Source organism: Myiozetetes cayanensis, unplaced genomic scaffold (assembly GCF_022539395.1).
Source record: "Myiozetetes cayanensis isolate MyiCay16 unplaced genomic scaffold, myiCay2020 scf5-8, whole genome shotgun sequence".
Lineage (NCBI taxonomy): Eukaryota > Metazoa > Chordata > Aves > Passeriformes > Tyrannidae > Myiozetetes > Myiozetetes cayanensis.
Window position 1 is genome coordinate 42,693,984 of NW_026087742.1, and position 17,930 is coordinate 42,711,913.

General features: G+C 41.1%; 1 protein-coding gene across 1 annotated transcript in view; it reads left to right on the top strand.

The window, feature by feature from the left end:
- The first annotated feature begins 14,844 nt into the window (after nucleotides 1–14,844).
- The window catches only part of ZC3H12C (zinc finger CCCH-type containing 12C), a 44,531-nt gene continuing 41,445 nt past the window's right edge, over nucleotides 14,845–17,930 (top strand). Inside the window, exon 1 of the mRNA XM_050333363.1 lies at nucleotides 14,845–15,060. The gene's annotated coding sequence lies outside the window, so the exon portion shown is untranslated. The remainder of the gene's footprint in view (nucleotides 15,061–17,930) is intronic.

Consider the following 17,930-nt stretch of genomic DNA (forward strand, 5'->3'; position numbering starts at 1 on the left):
GTAGGTAAACAAAAAAGAAAAAACCTCACGTATTTCTGGGTGATTTTAGGGTAGCTGGAAAAGTAGAGACTAAAATACACCAAAATTAGGGGTGACCCCAGAGACAACAGCTTCCCTCTCAGGCTCCTTGGAGGGCTAGTAGACAGTTCCGGTACATGCATGAGCAGTCTGACCGTCACTGGGTGTCGGTGGCATGCAACAGAGCAGTGGGGAAACCCTGTGAGTCATTAGAGCTTCCCCAAAGTCATGCCACCAGGTTTCACAGCTCAGATGGAGTACCATGCTGGCACACTGAAGCTACCAGTGGTACTTAAGCAATCCAGTTTTAAACCTGCTCAGATACCCTACTATTATCTACAGTGAAGACATGGCCTTAATCCAGTAAGAGATAAATTGGGTATCTTACAAATTTTTGCCCTATATGGATGAGAAGCAATTGAGCAGAAGGCTGCGTATTTACTTGTTTTAAACTTTAACTTTCTTCCAGACACAAACTCTCACTCAGCCCAACAATAAATCACATTAAAGAAGGAAATATTTATCTACTCTCAAATAAAATGAGTGTTAATCCCAGGGTATGACATAACTTAAATCAAATTTAATTAATCCTCAAAATAAGAACTGATATGGGAAGAAATGTTGTGACATCTAAGCAAGGACCTGGCATTTTCCTAATACAGAAGATTGTCACTTGTGAAAAATGGCAGATTAATCATACTGATTAAGTGTGATGCAAATATACTTACAGTAATACTAGAAGATGATCTGAAAATGTCTTAACAGAAAATGAGGCAAGAAAGCAAGTTTCATTCAGGCTTGCTGCAAGCTCTGTTCAGACAACAGGGTGCAAACTTAACCTCATGCAAACCATTACCTGCTGCAACTGTAGCCTTCAGCAATAAACTTGGAGAAGCAGACAAAGAGCAATTGCTCATGCAGCAATAGGCCTAGAGGCAGTTCTGGTACACATTATGCCAAGTTTTTGGCAAGATGCCTATAAATTGTTATAAAGATGGCAAAACCAAGACCGAGCTGCAAGGTTCCAATCTTTGGTTAGCAGTGGCCCTTGTAGGAGGAGGTAAGACTAAATTCAAGTCCTGGATGATGTCAGGTCTCTTAAGTCCCACTGCTACCTACGATAAAGCAGCAAATATGAGACCAAGTGATTCTCTTTGAGTAAGACCTAGAGGAGGCAAATAGAATAGCCTTGTGATTTCTTTTTAATACTCTCTTGGTTCCCTCTAACATGCCATAGATTGTCCCAGGAACACCTAGCTCTGTCTCTAACAGCTTATGGCTCTAAGAAGCAGCCTGGGTATTTGTTTCAGGATTTGTTTTCTCCCTGGTAAGGGTTCATTCCTCTGCTCAGCAAACAGGCACAGTTTGGTTCTTTGCCAACCAAAAATTACTCAAGTATTCAAAACATAAACCTCATGCAGAACATCTAGGTGCCAGAACCCTGAACATGATTGTTAGCAGGGGCAAAACCCACCAATGGACATGAGCTAAAATCAGAGGTATTGATTGCCATTAAGAAATTCCCTGCCATACCCAATAAGAAGATCCTACAGTATCACATGAATCTGTAACACCTATCCCAGGAACAAGGCAGATCTATGGCCCAGACTCTTCCCACCTCCTCACCTCTTGCCGGGTTAGTAACTGTGCTAATTTTGTTTCATTACCAAACTGTGCCTCTCCCTAGGCCAGGATGTTTCTGGAATATGGCAGAACCTCCACCACTAGCTGCTGAGCTCTTTCATATATGATCAATAAACAACTTGATAAAGTCCATAGCCCTTTGAAGCTGAAGATACTTGTTAGCCAGAGCATGTTGTGGCACACATCTGAGGTGTATTGCTCTTGGGGCCGCTGGCACAGTGAGCAGCATGGACTCTTAGCACTTCCCAGAATAGTACTCCTAAGAAGTGTTCATTTTCATTTGAACAGTTGCTGCATGCTGTGAGGCAGACGAGCCTCCCCCATGCTGTGCATGTTTATGTATAAATGTAAATCTTTCTTACCTTTCATCTGTGAAAGCTGAAACTTCACCAAATGTCCTCATTTACTGAAAACCCACACGCAGGGGATTTTCAGAAGAGCAGTTTTCCATACGGCATTATGTACATTCCTCTAGACCTGTGCTAATTTAATTCTGGGTTGTAATAAACAATTGCAGTATTATTTTGACTTGAACCAGAGAGACTATCAAAATATATTGTAGTTAATATCTTCTATACACAGTGAAATGCAGGAATACTTTTGGGGACTTCAAGACATTTAGAAGATTAATCATCCATTTGTAGGGCAGGTCTACCATGGGGCAAGTATATTTGAGTTAGGAAGGAATTTCTGAGCTGCCTTTTCACCTCTGCCTAAGATGCCACCATTTCAAATCATGTTTCGCCTAAGTAATTTTGACAAATTGCACACAGAGCACTCATGCCAAACAGTATCAAATTCTGTAATAGGACATACTGAAACATCAGATCGGAGACAATTATGCCTCTCTAAGCTGTTAATCTTTTCACACCTCTACTTTTAAATAGATGGTCAGATTTCACCCCACAACAGCGTTCCCAAACAATAACAAATCTTCTGTTAACACAGAATCAACCCTACTTAGTGTCACTCTGCCTTAAGTTCACACTGTCTAATAGTTTGCAGTGCTCAAACAAATTCAGACCAACTGCAGATAGAGCAAACACCAAGTAAAAGCAATAGCAGCAACCTGACATCTGACAAGAAGAAAAGAGAAGCAATGTCAGGGCATTTTCCACATCCTACCTCTCAAATGCTAAGCAGGGAGCCATGGTTTCAGTTTGTTTATAACAAAGCTTCTGACAGTGCTTCTAGAGAGAAGCTGTCCTTTAACACAGACCGCCTACAACACGATCGACCCTAAATTTTGAGAAGCATTAATGACATGGGTAGTAATTGCTATGAGGTATTACTTGGAAGAAGCCAAAATCAGGGATATTGACTATAAAATTGCTCAATATTGATCCAAAGCTGTACAGTTTACAGTATGCATCCTTGTGCTTGTGCAGTTTACATCACAAGACCCAAAAAGCCTTCCCTCATCCCACTGTCCTCTGGGGAAGAAGCAGATGCAAATGATTTTCCCACATGGAGAAAATTTTCAAGAACTGAAAAAAAAAGATAGTTCATTTTTGACGATTGGGGTTTTTTTCGTCATACAGTTTCAGTAGAAAAGTCACTTTCAAATGAGAAAAGAGGAATTTTCTACATGTAAATCTTGAAATCTCTCATTTCATACCTCGAAAACCAATGGTTGTTCAGATCACGTCTCTGACTGTGCCATCATCTATTTTCTCTTGTTCTCAGTTAGGTTCTGTAGAGGGGACAGAGGCCCTCTTTTTATTCTCTGTACAACACCTAGAACATGTCCTATGTCTACTGCTACTACTAAGTGTAACAATAATACAAACAATAAATAATCATTGAATAACTGGAAAAAACAGGTTGTTCTTTATGCCAGCAAGTCCTGAACAATGTAAAGCCTTATAAACCAAAACCACTACCCAAAAGGCCAGGGAGAAACTTAGAAGCAGGTATTACATCACAATGAGTCAGCAGTGCCCTGGCAGCCAGGAGGGTCAATTGTGTCCTGGGAGCATCAGACAAAGCATCACCAGCTACTCAAGGGAGGGGATTGTCCCACTCTGGCAGCCTCACCTTGAATATTGTGTGCAGGTTTGGGTACAACAATATAAGAAAGATATTAAGCTCTTAGAGAGTGTCCAAAGGAGGGCAACGAAGATGGTGAAGGGCCTTGAGGGGAAGCCGTATGAGGAGTGGCTGAGGTCACTTTGTCTGTTCAGCCTGGAGAAGAGGAGGCTGAGGGGAGACCTCATTATTGTCTACAACTTCCATAGGAGGGGAAGTGGAGGGGCAGGCACTGATCTCTTCCCTGGTAACCAGGGACAAGACCTGAGGGAATGGCCTGAAGTTGTATCAGAGGAGGTTTAGGTTGGATTTTAGAAAAAGGTTCTTCACCCAGAGGGTGGTTGGGTACTGGAACAGGCTCCTCAGGGAAGTGGTCACAGCACCAAGCCTGACAGAGTTCAAGAAGTGTTTGGACAATGTTCTCAGACACATGGTGTGACTCTTGGAGACATCTTGTGCAGGGCTAAGAGTTGGATTTGACAGTCCTTATGGGTCCCTTTCAACTCCCCATATTTTGTGGTTCTGTGAATAAACTGATTCTGATTTGCCAAAAACAATTTTAAAACTATATTGAGTAGCAGTAACAATAGTAAGAGAATACTGCAGGAGAGATTTGTTAATGAATAACAATATGAATTCAAAGCACTCTGGTGCAAGTGGAAAATCTTACATATTCTTAGACAATGTCATAAAGCAGAAGGTATCCAATCAAAATGTTGTGATTGAATTTCAGGATCACAAACCCAAAGAATTCTCTTTGTGTTTTTAATCCATATATCAGGTCACGTGTCATCTCTGGAACTCAGTCAGGGTCTGCATCAAAACAAGAGATCAAAAGGTCACTCCAGTGGGCTCTCACCTGGGGATCTGGAGGTGCAAGGACAGTTCATACCTGAAAATCTAATTTAGCTCTGTCTTCATAGAGAAGAGAATGTTCTATCTTTCCTCTCAGAAGATTTTGAACCCATAACATCAAAGCAGCAGAAGATAAATATGATGTTTCTAGAGAACAAACAGTGGCAACAGCACAAGAAGTAAATTTTCTATCTTGAGTCTTGGTTTCTATCTTTGAAACAGTGATGATTTCCCTAAACCAGTGACAATAATGTAAAACTCAGAATCCAAGGTTACATGTGCATTATGGTCATTATTAGTATCATAATGCTATTGAAATCAAGGTATGATCAAAGTAGTATGGATTTACCACAAACACTCTTTGCAGATACTCATGCATTCCCCCACAGTTCTAACATCAGTCTGGTCATTTGTATTTTCTTTTTATTTCCTCCGACCTCAGACAATTCACTCTACTTGAAGTTCATTCTGTTATTCTCACAAAACTGTTCTGAGTTTCTTATAGATTGATTGACAGATGAACAATTAGAAGATTCAGAAACAATTATCCTCCATCATAAAATGTACTACAGTAATAAGGAATTTTTTTTAGGAACTATTATTTAAGCTGTTTATAAAAATAGAACTGAAAAGAGTAATATCTCAGAACACTGAATGACAATGGAGCATATTTTTAGATCAACTTGCTTTTTAGATACATGCAAAAAATCCTCTCAGTATTTCTCCCTCACATGTTAACTTGAAAATTTACTCCACAACTTCAAGAATGAAGACAATACCTTCTCAAACCTGCAACAGAGATAATAAAAGAGCTCTTCTGGCATCTTGTTACTGAAAGTGTCTTTTTTAAAGCACAGTAGACATCAAGAAACAGCCAGCACTGTTTTGCTGATGTGATGCTTGCTCACCAGGCCTTGTGGCTCACTGGTATCCAGGCTCAGCTTTACAGTAAGTATAGCCTGAAGCAAGGAATTCGGAGCTGCATGTACTGCTTTTGCTTCAATGGTGATGTAATGGAAGACAGCTTTTCCTATGATTAAGTTTCCCACCCACTGTCTTAAAAGATAAGCTGGAGTTCATGCAGAGTATGTTTAATGCCATGCAGTCTCTCTTCCACCACGTGCTTAGTTTCAAGTTCCTTATTATGAGAACTACATGAACCAGCTGAAAGGAGTCAAAAGAGGAACAAAGAGGATCACTTGAAAATAAACAGTGTTTAAAGTGTTTAACTGGTTTAGCCTTTAGAAGACAACAAGCAACATGAAAAATAAGGGTAAAAGGTACAACAAAAAGGAAAGGAATAAATTGCACTCCATCCTTTTCCTAAGAATGAGACAGAGCAAAATAGCTTTCAGTATAGGTTAGATATTAGGGGTGTTGTTTCCAGCTCAGGTAGTTCCTAACACCTATCTGTAGACAAGATCCACATCTTGATTTCTTCTAGCAGAAAGTTAGAAACCTATAGTTTTAGTAGATATATACCTGTAGACATGTACAATTAGAGATTTAATCCCATGATGACCATTTGAAAGCCATTTCCCAGGGAAATTATTCAGTAAATAAACAGGCCAGTCAGTACTGGAGAATTTTGCCTACAAAGTATTTGGTGTCTTGGGGAATCTTCAAGAAATAGAACAAACACATTCAGGACTAATTTACATGGAGATGATCCTGCTGTGGACTATAATGATGGGTCAAATAATGTTTCTTCTCATTCTATTTTCTATGATTTCTACAATTCTGCTTATAATCATAAAATCATAGCATGATTTGGATTGGAAGGGACCTTAACGATCATCTAGTTAAAAGCCCCCTGCAATGGGCAGGGACATTTTTCACTAAACAAGTTGGTTCAGAGCTGCATCAAACTTGGCCTCAAACATTTTCAGGGCTGGGGCATCCACAACTTCCCTAGGCAACCTGTTCCAGTGTCTCACCAGCATCTCAGCAGAGGACATAGAAATGTGGCCAGGAATGGGGGAAACAGGCTCCAAAGGACTCAAAGACTGGAGCAGAGTGAAGGTGAGTGTCTAAAGTCATTATTGCCTTGCAACTGAACTACAGACTGGAAACTGTGAACTATTCTGTTGGTTAAAAAATCAGTACAGAAATCAAAGTGAAACAAAGTCTAAGAACATGGATGCTCAGTCACAACTATCATGGCATTTCTATCTCAAATACAATGAATAAATAAATACTGAGATGATTCAATACTTGCTTGCTTTCAGGACTTTGTTCAAAAAAAGAGGGCAGAAAAAATTGTATAAATGGAAGGAATAAAGAAAGTAGAGATTCTCATCTCCAAGGAGATGAGGTATAAAGAACAGCTATCATTAGGAGAAAAGATATTACTATTATCTTATTAATGATATGCAAGCCCACTAAGAAAATGGTAGCGTGTTGTTAATGCTGTTAACAGCTTTTGGGCAAATTGCACAGTGAATTTTTACTGCAACCAAAAACCATTTTGTTCATTTGTGGTAACTGTTGCATTCACTTCTGAGCCATCATGAAACAGAATGAAACAGAACTATATACGTAATAACACCACTCCCCTTCCAGGAAAAAAAAAAAAGCACCAGCATTGATTTTTCTTTTTTTTCTTTTTTTTTTTTTTTTTTTTTTGCATAAGTAGGATCAAACTTCTCCAAAATGAAGGAAATCAAAATGGTATCACCTCACCTTACAGAAGCACTGACTACCCACAGTATAGAGCTATAAAACTTACAATAAAAAATACCAACAAGTGAAACAGCAGAATATGACTAAGCATCATATTGGCTGCAGAAGAACAGAAAAGAGCTTGTTCCTCTGTAATGATCTGCCAATTTTTGCCAGTTGTGAAGAAAATAAAACATTTGAGTATCTGAAAATTATCACCCCAGTTCTCTTTCATTTGAATTTTTAGCATTTACAATATTTTCAGATAAAGAAAATTTCAGAGTGAAAATTTCTTACTAAACAAGGAATCAAAAAGTGAACTATAGATGGAAACAAATTATTTTACTCAGTGAAGATTCTGTAAAATGTATAAATCCAAAAGTTCTCAATGTTTTAGGGTTTTTGATTCAGAATTTGAAATGCTGTAGCAACTACTTTTGTTTGAATTTTCATTGCTTCAAAATACAAATACACAATTGTAAATACATGAGATGAAGGCATTTTACACTCCCATATCCTACTCTCTTTATTCCCTAAACCACAGCAACAGTCACAATAGATGAATATATGGGGTAAATAAAGACATTCCTAAAATGGGGACAAAATTGTTTTTCTTAAGCTACTACTGGGTTTCGCCCTCTGCCAGTGTTCTCTGCAGCCTAAAGGGGATCATATGTGTGAAGAATCCCTCAGCACCGACCTTCTTCCTCTGGCTGTACAATGTCTGTTTTCCAACAGGCTGCTGCTTGAGGTGACTTCTACCCTTCCTGGTCCCCAGAGGCCAACATGTAAGCATCTGCTAACTGAAAGCCTATTTAATATTCCTGTCAGTCAGACTTTTTCAAACATCAAATTCATGCTTTCTTGTGTTCTGCAGTGAATAAGATTACCATGTTAGTTTTCAATCATACCTCTGGATATGTTGACAAGGGATAATTCTCCTTCTTGCTGACGCTCTGGAAATTTTGAGAACAGCAAGTGCGACCCCTGCACTGACCCACTTCAGGAATGCCCCAAGTGATGTCTCCCAGCTGCAGAAAGTAGGTTTGCATCCGCTTGATTCACTCTCTGGCAGGCGCAGCAAGGGAATTTCTTCACTGCTTCCCCCCACCCCCAGCATTATTGACTCTTTTTGTGGCCTTAAAGTGCCTTAGGAGTTTGCTTGGCTCTATCACGATGCAGAAGAAGGTGATAATGGAGTCAGGCATCTGTCCATGCTTGACTGTGTCCAAGGATGTGGGAGGCAATCTTTTTCTTTTTTTTTCCTAAACTCAAAAAAAAAAAAAAGGTGACTTATCAAAGGCAGATTTCTGCCTCCTGCTTATTCTTTTGATCACTTCCCAGGCTGTGTCTCCCACAGTGATGTAAGGTTGCAGAAGCACAGACCTGTACAAGTCAAAGGGTGTCAGAGCCTTCTCAGTCAGCAGGCGAATAAACAACAAAGTAAGAATGCTCACACTGAGACATGTGTCTCAGTCCAGCCCAAGACCTCTTCCTGACAGTGATCAGCTGAAGACGTTTTCTGCCAAACATAAGAATTAAACAAATGTATAAAGGCTCCAGCAGAGCTGGAACTTGGGGCTGTCTTAGGGACTTGCTGAAATAGAGATCTCTACATATTAGCTTTTAACAGCACTAGATGGATTTTTATTCCACGAACATATCCACTTTCTTTCTGAAAACATGGATAGTTTTAGGGAATTTCTCATTTTTGTCTCTCTGAAAACTGACATCTGACAATTTTATCTGATGCTGCTCAACTCCTCTGTTAAGAAAGAATGGGTACTCTATATATGGGATTTCTGCCACTCATGATTTACAGATCCCTCTCATACCCTTTCTTGGCTGTGTCCTATTCAGGTTAAAGAATCTGTCTATTCAGCCACACCTCACGGAAAAGCTGTGCCCTATCCCTGATCATCCATAATACTCTTGTCTAGTTCTACTGTATCTCTTTTGAAATATGAAGACAAGAGCTGCTTGGGGCATTTAAAAACTGGAGCACTGTAAACAGAGGCATAATGATGCTTTATGTTTCCTTTTTTTTTCTTAGTATGTATTTCTTTCAGCCCCAGCTGAACACTGACATTTTCATTACAATTCCAATATCCTTCAACCCACAAAAAGTCAATGGTTCTTCATTGTTGGCATTTAGTTTTTATGGCCCTGAGAAATCCAACATCATAGTGAAATTTTTCCACTTTGTTCCCCACCTCTTTTTCCCCATCACATACAAATGTGTTGATCAGCACAGGCACATGGGCAATACATATTCTGTGTTGAAAAATACATTATTAATCTGCAACAAGAAATTATTACAGGAAGAAAATCCCCATTTTCAGAAAGGATAAAATGACTGTACAGTTTGCCAAAATTGTACTCAAGCGGAAAAAGAATAGGTCTAAACTCCTGATGGACATCCTCTTTAAAAACTCAGCAAATAATGTATTCAGCATTGGCAATTATTGCAATAGCTCCTTTTATTCAAGGGTACCCAAAATGTGTATGGGTCTGCTCTCACAGATGTGCTGATTCAAGGCTAGAACAGCAAATGTCTGTAGAAAGAAGTAATACCTAATTGGTTAAAAAAAAAAAAAAAAGAAATGCTGCCTGTTGATCAGATCTGCCAAGTAAATAAATGCCAATTGTTCTTGGTATAAGTTATTTATTTTAAATTGAAATGTAAAAGTGAATGGCTTTTTTGAATATACAAAACCAAAACCAAATCATGCCTAAAGAGTAGGTAACATTAAAATTCACATTAAAAACTTTAATGGGTTCCTGGCAGTGATGATCAGAGAATTTGGGATTATGTGCATTAGGTAGGTCTGGAATATAGTAACATTTTATGAATTGAGTAATTTTGTCTAGTATATGACTAAAGAGTCTCAGATTTATGTTAACATTACGTATAGTTTATGTAGAACATATCTGAATAAACTGACAACTGTCATCCAAATAATTTCTATTGCATGTTTGACTTGTGTAGTTATAATAGTTAGGAGTAAAATGCAGTACAACTCAGTCTGTATCTGTCGTGGGCTGCCAGAAAAATGAGAAAGGCTTTGGTCTTTGAGTATATATAGAGAAAAATGGGACAAAATGTTTTTTTGTCCTCCAGAGAACCCAGGAATGATGAGGGATACAATTTAAAAAGAAAACAGAATGTACAGTGGGACTGGATAAAGAAATGATGATTAATGACAAGCTTCAGATTACATGTAATCACAGAAAAATAGGTCTGTAACAGACCTTGATTAGTCACCTAGTCCATCGTCCAGTTTAAATGCCAGATCAATAGTGCTTGCTATTTGCCCAGTACGTACTAAAAGACATCCAGTAACGGAGACACTATTACACTCTCTGTGATATAAAGCTGTGCCTCACTAATGTTACCATTAGAAAAGCTTTTCCTCCTTGATGCAATTTAAGTCCATTACATCTTACCCTACCTACCAAGAATAGATTATTCCCTTTTTCTTTGCAATGGTCTTTTAAGTATACAAAGACTCCTAGTATGTCTGCCTTCTTTCCTCTAGCCTGAACAACTCCAGCTCCTTTGGTCTTCCCAGTTCTGTGTTCATCCTTATTGCCACCTGCCTGACTCCTGATGGTTCACGTTCTTCTTGAGCTATGATGCACAAAAACAGTCATTCCACTAATGTACTATCAATACTGCATAGAGCTCACAGATTGCTTCCCACACGTACATCTTCCTGGAATGTTTACTATTTTTGCCATGAAAACACATTGCTGACTCATGTTCCGCTAGTGACTTGTGGTAGACTTCATATTCCTTTCTGACAGATTACTTTTTCACCAGTATTTCCTTTCCTGAATTTGTGGAATTTGTTACACCTGCCCAGGCTCAGCAGCTTGTGTTCATGCTCCCGATCTATGCCTTGTGTTTTCTAGACCAGTTTTCTAAATGGCAAGATCCTAACCCCCTCCTCCATGATGCCTGCAATTCCTCACAGAACTGAACAGAACAGGACTTAGATTCCTAGAGGATCCTAGCTGGTAAACCCATTTTGACACCAGCTGTTGATACCTACTCAATAGGCACAGTTATCAACTAGTTAAGCTCCAGCTCTGCTCCAGCTCCACACAGACTAAATTTCTGTAGCTTTTTATCAGAATACCAAGGTTGCAATACAAGACAATGGAACACTACATTTCTGTATGACTCAGTTGCTGTGGTAACACAAATTAACATAATGTACATTGTTGTAGCAGTTTTGTCATATAAGCATGTAGGCTTTTCTACGCAAATAATGGCAGAAGCTGCACAAGATTCTCAAATGAGAAAGTATCTGCACAAAATGTGATGGCTGAAAAGGTAAAATAATGCCAGGTAGAGGATAAACAAAGAGCTGAGAAATCATATAGACATTTCAAGAACGTCAGTTTAGAACCAAGGACCATTACTGTGGTTAAATGGAAGAAAAGGATACTAGAAGATACCTGTAAAAGATACTCGAAGGCTGAAGCAGAAAGCCAGCAAGAAATGGACTTAATGTTCAAGACCTTCAAGTAAAGCAGCAGTTATTCAAGAAGACAAAAGCAGCAGACACTAATACTATGACATTCTGCTGAAATCTGTTATCTGCTCTGGCATATTTGATAATCTCAAGCACAAGCTGGATCAAGAGAGTTTGGGCGGGATTTACCTAAGAAGCGGGTTGTTGTGGATAGAGGCACAAAATGCAGGTTTCCCAGACCAAGAGGGTGAGGAGTACGTTCAATTATAGGGACTGGACAGCTCTCTGGACAACTGCAGGAATACAAGGGGTATTCTCTATGTCAGAAGCAGAAAATATTCAAGTCCTGAAAAACAATTGTTGCTCATAAGGGAAGAGAGGAAATGGCAGATTAAATGCACAGCATAATTGAGAAGGCAAAGAAATTCTGAAAAGATGTGTATTTTTTTTAATACTAAAAAGTGATAACTGATGCAAAGCTGCAAAAGAAAGTTTGACATAACAGAGATTCATAAAGAAGATGGAAGAGAATCAAAGTTAATATGTTTAGGACCAGTTTAACAGAAAAAGTATTGTTTATATACTTTTGCTATTCTGCACTGTTATGTTGTAGTTATACCAATACAGATTCTGGAAACAAAGGAGGTTCTGGTTTCCAAAGAGGGCAGCAGGTCCCATTTTTCCTTTTCTTGCTTTTAAGTACTGATTATCCTCCAGAGTGTTCTCATTCACTAACAACAACTTTTTTTCCCATTAGCTGACCAGGAAAGTGTTATGAAACTTGTGAAAGTCCCAAAGAAGCTACGGAAATTCTGAGCTTCATCAAAACCTGAAGAACAGTGATGTGGGAGTGACTGGGGACATGCTATGGGGAAGGAAGAGAGAGATGAGGGAAGTTCTGGAGGAATATGAATCCCCAGCTTCTACTGTCCTACCTTGAGAAAGTCTTTTAACACTTACAACCCCTTCTTCCAAGGTACCACTGCTGTATTTCCATTTTATGGTCATGGAACAGAAAAATCCTGGATTCTGACTCCCAAGTACATACTTTAATTGGGAAGTACATTGCTTCCTAAGGCAATGGGGAAGAAATAAGGTCTTACCAATGAGCAGTGCAATGACATCAAGCATCTCACTTCATTTTGAGTAAACCTCACGCTTGAGCAGACGTAACTCATGTTTATGGGTAGCATATTTTAAGATACTGTAGGATCACAATCTTTTCAGAACAGATAAGGTCAAAAAGATGGTTTACACGAACTTATCAAGAACTATAATATAACAAGAAAAAACATAATGTGAAACTCTTGTGACTTTAAGTAGCTTCAAAATCAATTCCATATTATTCTGCTCTTTCTTATTCTGATAATTGAGAATAATTTTCTCCAGCACTGCAGTGCTTTTAACTGACTCATATGTTCCTCAATCACCGGCAAAGGCTTCCATAATAAGCAGCAAAGTAGCACTGCAAGTGTCTAATTCTTCAGTCTTGCTTTCACCAATTTCCTCTATTAAATTAATATTCATAGTCACATTTGGACACCACTCTGGCTTGAAACAGAATCAGCATGTGGAACTGAGGGAACAAGCTTTTTTTTTTTTTTTTTTTGTGTTAAGTAGAGGCCTCAAATTCCTTCTGCACGCGTAAGTAACTAAACAGGGGAGAGAAGTGGCCTCTTGCACTGAGAACTGAACCCTCCAAACTCATACCTAGGATGGGTACGAAAAATTCAACACACCTTATAATAAATGAGTCAAATGAACAAAATCATGCCCTCGCTCTACAGACTGTACCATCTCTAAGAGGGAGGGTTTATTGAAACATATATAGCAGCATAGTCCTGTGCCTCCATAGTATTTTGTCCAGGCAAATCTATCACATTTTATTGCACCACTGCAAAGTGGGCCTTCTGTGTAGGATTTGTGTAAATTGGATGCAGAATTTAAAACATCTAGCCCATTTTCTGCTAGGTACCGGAAGAAGTTTTTCTAAACTCCAATAGTAGAACAGGAGTGGATAATAGTTATATATATCCACACTTGTAGCCTGTGAGTAGCAATAGCTGTATGTCTTATCTTGTATACGATACGCTCCGTCAGCTACAAGCCGTAATCACAACACCAGACTTTCATTCATATCTTCTAAGCAGCTCCTGGCGCTAAGCCGCCTCGGCAGGAGCACAGAAGGCAGGGTGGGATGGTGAGAGGTAGATTGCTTCATCTGCATAAAAGTAACTGCGGGGTGGGAGGAAACATCTCGCAATTAGAACACGGGACGGAAATTAAGGTCTCTACCAACTCTGCCGTAGACGGAGTTAAGTATCCCTGCCAAAAAAGCTCTCCGACAGCCCTTTCTCCAGCTGCAAAGCAGGGGCAGTGGGGCACAGGGGCACCGGCACACTGAGCGCCCCTGAGCACCGGGAGGTGTTCTCCGATGGCGGCGGGACCTTTGCCGGGCCGGAGGACCAGCTGCCCAGGCCGCACCACCCCGGCCGTCCCCGCTGGCCCCAGCCGGTAACGTTGCGGTGTTCTGGGAGGGGGTCACCACGGCGGCCTTCGGGAACCCTCGGCAGGAATCCACGGCGCTGGGAGGGAGCCGTGTCCCTCGCCTGCCCACTCCCCGCGGCCGCTGCGAAGGCCGGGCCGGGCCGGGCGGTTCCCCAGCAGGGTTTCGCGGTGCCCCGGCAGCAGGTGCCCCCTCCCGCCCCGGCTCTGCCCGGCGGGCAGCAGGGAGGGGCGGCCCGGCGGCGGCCAGCGGGGCCCCGCGCAGCGCCTCCCGCAGCACGGCGGGGATGCGCGGCGGCGGCGGGCGAGGTGAAGGCGACCTTGCAGCCGCTGCTCCCGCCCGCGGCAGCGGCTGCCGGCGGGCTGCAGGTGGGTGGCCGCCTGCGGGGGCGCGGGGACTCGGCGGCCGCGGGCGGGCCCCGGCGATGGCGGCGGGGGAGCGCCGGGCCGCGACCGCCCCGCTCCGCGCCCCCGCCCCGGCGCCGCCCACCGCTGGGGCCGGGCCGGCGCGTGTGTCCGCACGGGGCCGCGGCTCCGGCCCTGCCCCCGGCGCCTCCCCGAGGTCGCCCGGCGGAGGTCGCCCGGGCGGCGGAGGCCGCGGCGCGGCGGCGCTTCCCGGGGAGGGAGGAGACAGCCCCGGCCCTGCGTCCCGGGGGGCCGGCGGGATCGCCCCGCGCCTCGGCAGGCCCCGTCCCTCCGGGAAGTTCTCCCCGAGCTGGTCGCTGCCGACCCCGGCGGAGCCTGCGGGCCGAGCCGGCGGGTCGGCCGTGCCCCTTCCCCAGCGCCGGGCTGGCCCGCCCGCCGGGCTGCACCGTCCCGGGGACCCGCGGGCACCGGGACCCTGAGAAGGAATTAAAAGTTATTTCAGGTACTCTAACCTCCCCTGCCGTGTCCCTGCTTCTAACTTTTGGGGTTAGTTTTGTGGGTTTTCTTTTAATAAGTCTATGAGAAAGTGTTGGTTTATTCCCTGCGCTTTGAGTGAGAGAACCGGCTGCATAAGTTGGCTTGCTCTATTTAACAGAACCGTAATAAGTGTTGGCTTCACCATTCTCAGATCTGGCTGTGGCTTTTAAGTTTTAATCTCTCTTAAAACTTAATTTTCAGTCACCTGTGTGTTTTGGACCTAATCCTGCAGGCATGTCTGAGTAACGCCGGGCATGTAGGGTTGTATTTGTGGAGCGGTGACGTTATTTTATAATGCCCCCGGGGGAGGAAACTCCGCTGGGCTGTGCTTTGCAGCACCTTCTGCAGTCGGACCTGGCCCTGTCTGACACTCCCGTGCCAGGTTCTGGTTTGGTAGCTCTGTCAGGGCCAAATAGCCCTTAAGCGATGGTGTTGCCAAAAGTTGGGTTAAGTAAGCCCATCCTGCTGAACAGTAGACCACACTTCTTGAACAACAGATGTATTGAAATGTTGTGTTTACTGTCTTGTCCTCTTGATCTGTGTTTGCAAAGCAGAGACATAATTCATAATTGCGGCTCTTAGGGTTATGCAATTAACGACATACTTAAGATAGCAGTAGCATAGTCTTTTGATCTGGAAGGAAAATAAACCATTCAAGTATGTCTGGGTTTTCAAACTGGCAGGGTATTTCCTCTTCCACTGTCTCCTTACCACGAACCATTTGCCCATATAGAGTGCCTGCAAGTTGGAAATAAGACTTCTTCCAAGATTGTATTAGATATATTTTAGTGAAATAAATTTTCTATCTGGTGATGCTCCAGAGTGTAATCTGTCATGAATGGGTATGAATTCAAGCATGTTTTTATTTTAAAGAGAATTTGTTATGTCAGTTTAAAACATTTGCAACTATTTTAAGGAAGTAGGGGAAAATTTTTCTTTCTCTCTCTCTGTTCCCCCTTCCTTTTTATTAATTAGACTGTTTAGTCTTGAGAATTCAAAAACTTCCTTTCTTTTTGTCTTTTCCAGATAGAGGTAGTTGAAACATATCCAGGTATTTAATTTCTCTACAAACCTTGCCATAGTTATTACACCTTTATTACTACCCTGGACTTCCACAGGGCAGGCAGTCACTCGGTGGTGTTATAATTAACATTACCATTTGCAATCTTTTAAAAAGGCAGTTATTATTTACAAGGTCCTGATAGGCAGAACTCCACCAGCAATATATTTACACATCTGCAAATCACAACACATTTTTAAAAATGTTGTCTAAAAATGTAAATGCAGAAAAGTGGAATTTATTGAAGGTATGCAGTTGAAAAACAACCCCATACTCCCAACCTGACAGAGCATGAAGGGATTATCCAGACTTGACTCATCTGTGTAGATTGTGTGTTTCAGGCTGACTGCTGAGTTGAGCAACACTCCTCTGGAGTGATTTCACTGCCTGCTTTTCTGGGTAGTACAAACCTTTAAAAACATTACTGGTGTTCCAGAGCTGTTCATATTTTTAAAGAAAACCTGTCTTGCAGTCTGTAAGACTTGGAAAGGTTGGAGATTCAGTTTGATATTTGGTGAAACCTATTTACTGTTCAATTTTACATAGGTAAATTGAAAACCTTATGAGATTTTATTTTGTGAGATCTTATATGTCTAACATGCAGTTGAAAATACTCTTCAAAAAATCTGGAAAAAAACCCAATTCAGTGTGAAGTGAAATGGGGAACTTGTTTTGGTTCAGGTCAGTTTTTGTTGTACTCAGAAATGGCTAGGGCTAAGCAACTCCATTCAGTAGAAAGGAGTTTTGTGACTTAGTTTGACTTCTTTTATTATAGAAGTCATGAAATCTTGTTTGGTATTTTCTGCATCAGATCCACAACTTCTATTTAGAACCAGTAATTAAAAAACAAAACAAACAAACAAACAAACAGCAACACCAAAAATAGCTGCCCTTGAAAACTTAGTGTCTACATAGTTTTTTCCTTGGTTGGACTTTATTTTTTAATTAAAACAGATCATAGTTTGGATTTTCTAGCCCCAGCTTGCAATCATCAATCTCTTCATAATCTGTATTTGAAATAATTCTTACAAACTGAAGTGCTGCATAGAGAGTAACAGTAGTAAGAAAGTGGGAGTGAGGGTTATCGTAACTAAGAGGAAGGGTAGCAAATGTGTCACGTAAAACTTCTTTTCCTCTTCTGTAAATATTATTCTGCTGCTTTTACTGTTCTGTGAGGTAATGTCCCACATGTAGCTAGGCAGCCATGGATAAGATTTTTTTTTAATTTATTCAAGAGATATTTCATCGTTCTCTCATTTACATAGTGTTTGTTGCCATGGCATCTAGCTGGCGGCCTTATTAGTGATCAAGGTGATTACACTTTGTTTTTTTGACTTGTGGTACTGAAAACTGTATCTGAGGTACTGTGAGAAACAGATGTTGTACCAAGACTGCAGTGAGTTGTTTCTTTGAAGAGACTGAAATGTTTTTGTCCTCAGACTGAAGTTGTTGTATAGCGATTCCTTATATCTCTTATTATGTATAGTAATGTTTAAAATGCCTCATGTCTCCAAGCTTACTAAATATTTACAATAAATGTACCACTTCTGCCATATGTTTGAAGCAAGAAACCCATTAATTGAACAAGCCCATATTTTTATGCTTGAAAGAATTGACTCTTCATCTTAATTACTAAATTATATGTTAAAAGTAGAATATAACAAGAACAGAGGTGAGATGGTGTAATAAGCAGCAGTCATTTCTTTTACCTCCTGGTCTCAAACTGCAGTTATTTCAGTTAGCAAATAGATAGAAAATCAATTGTAATCTGCTCA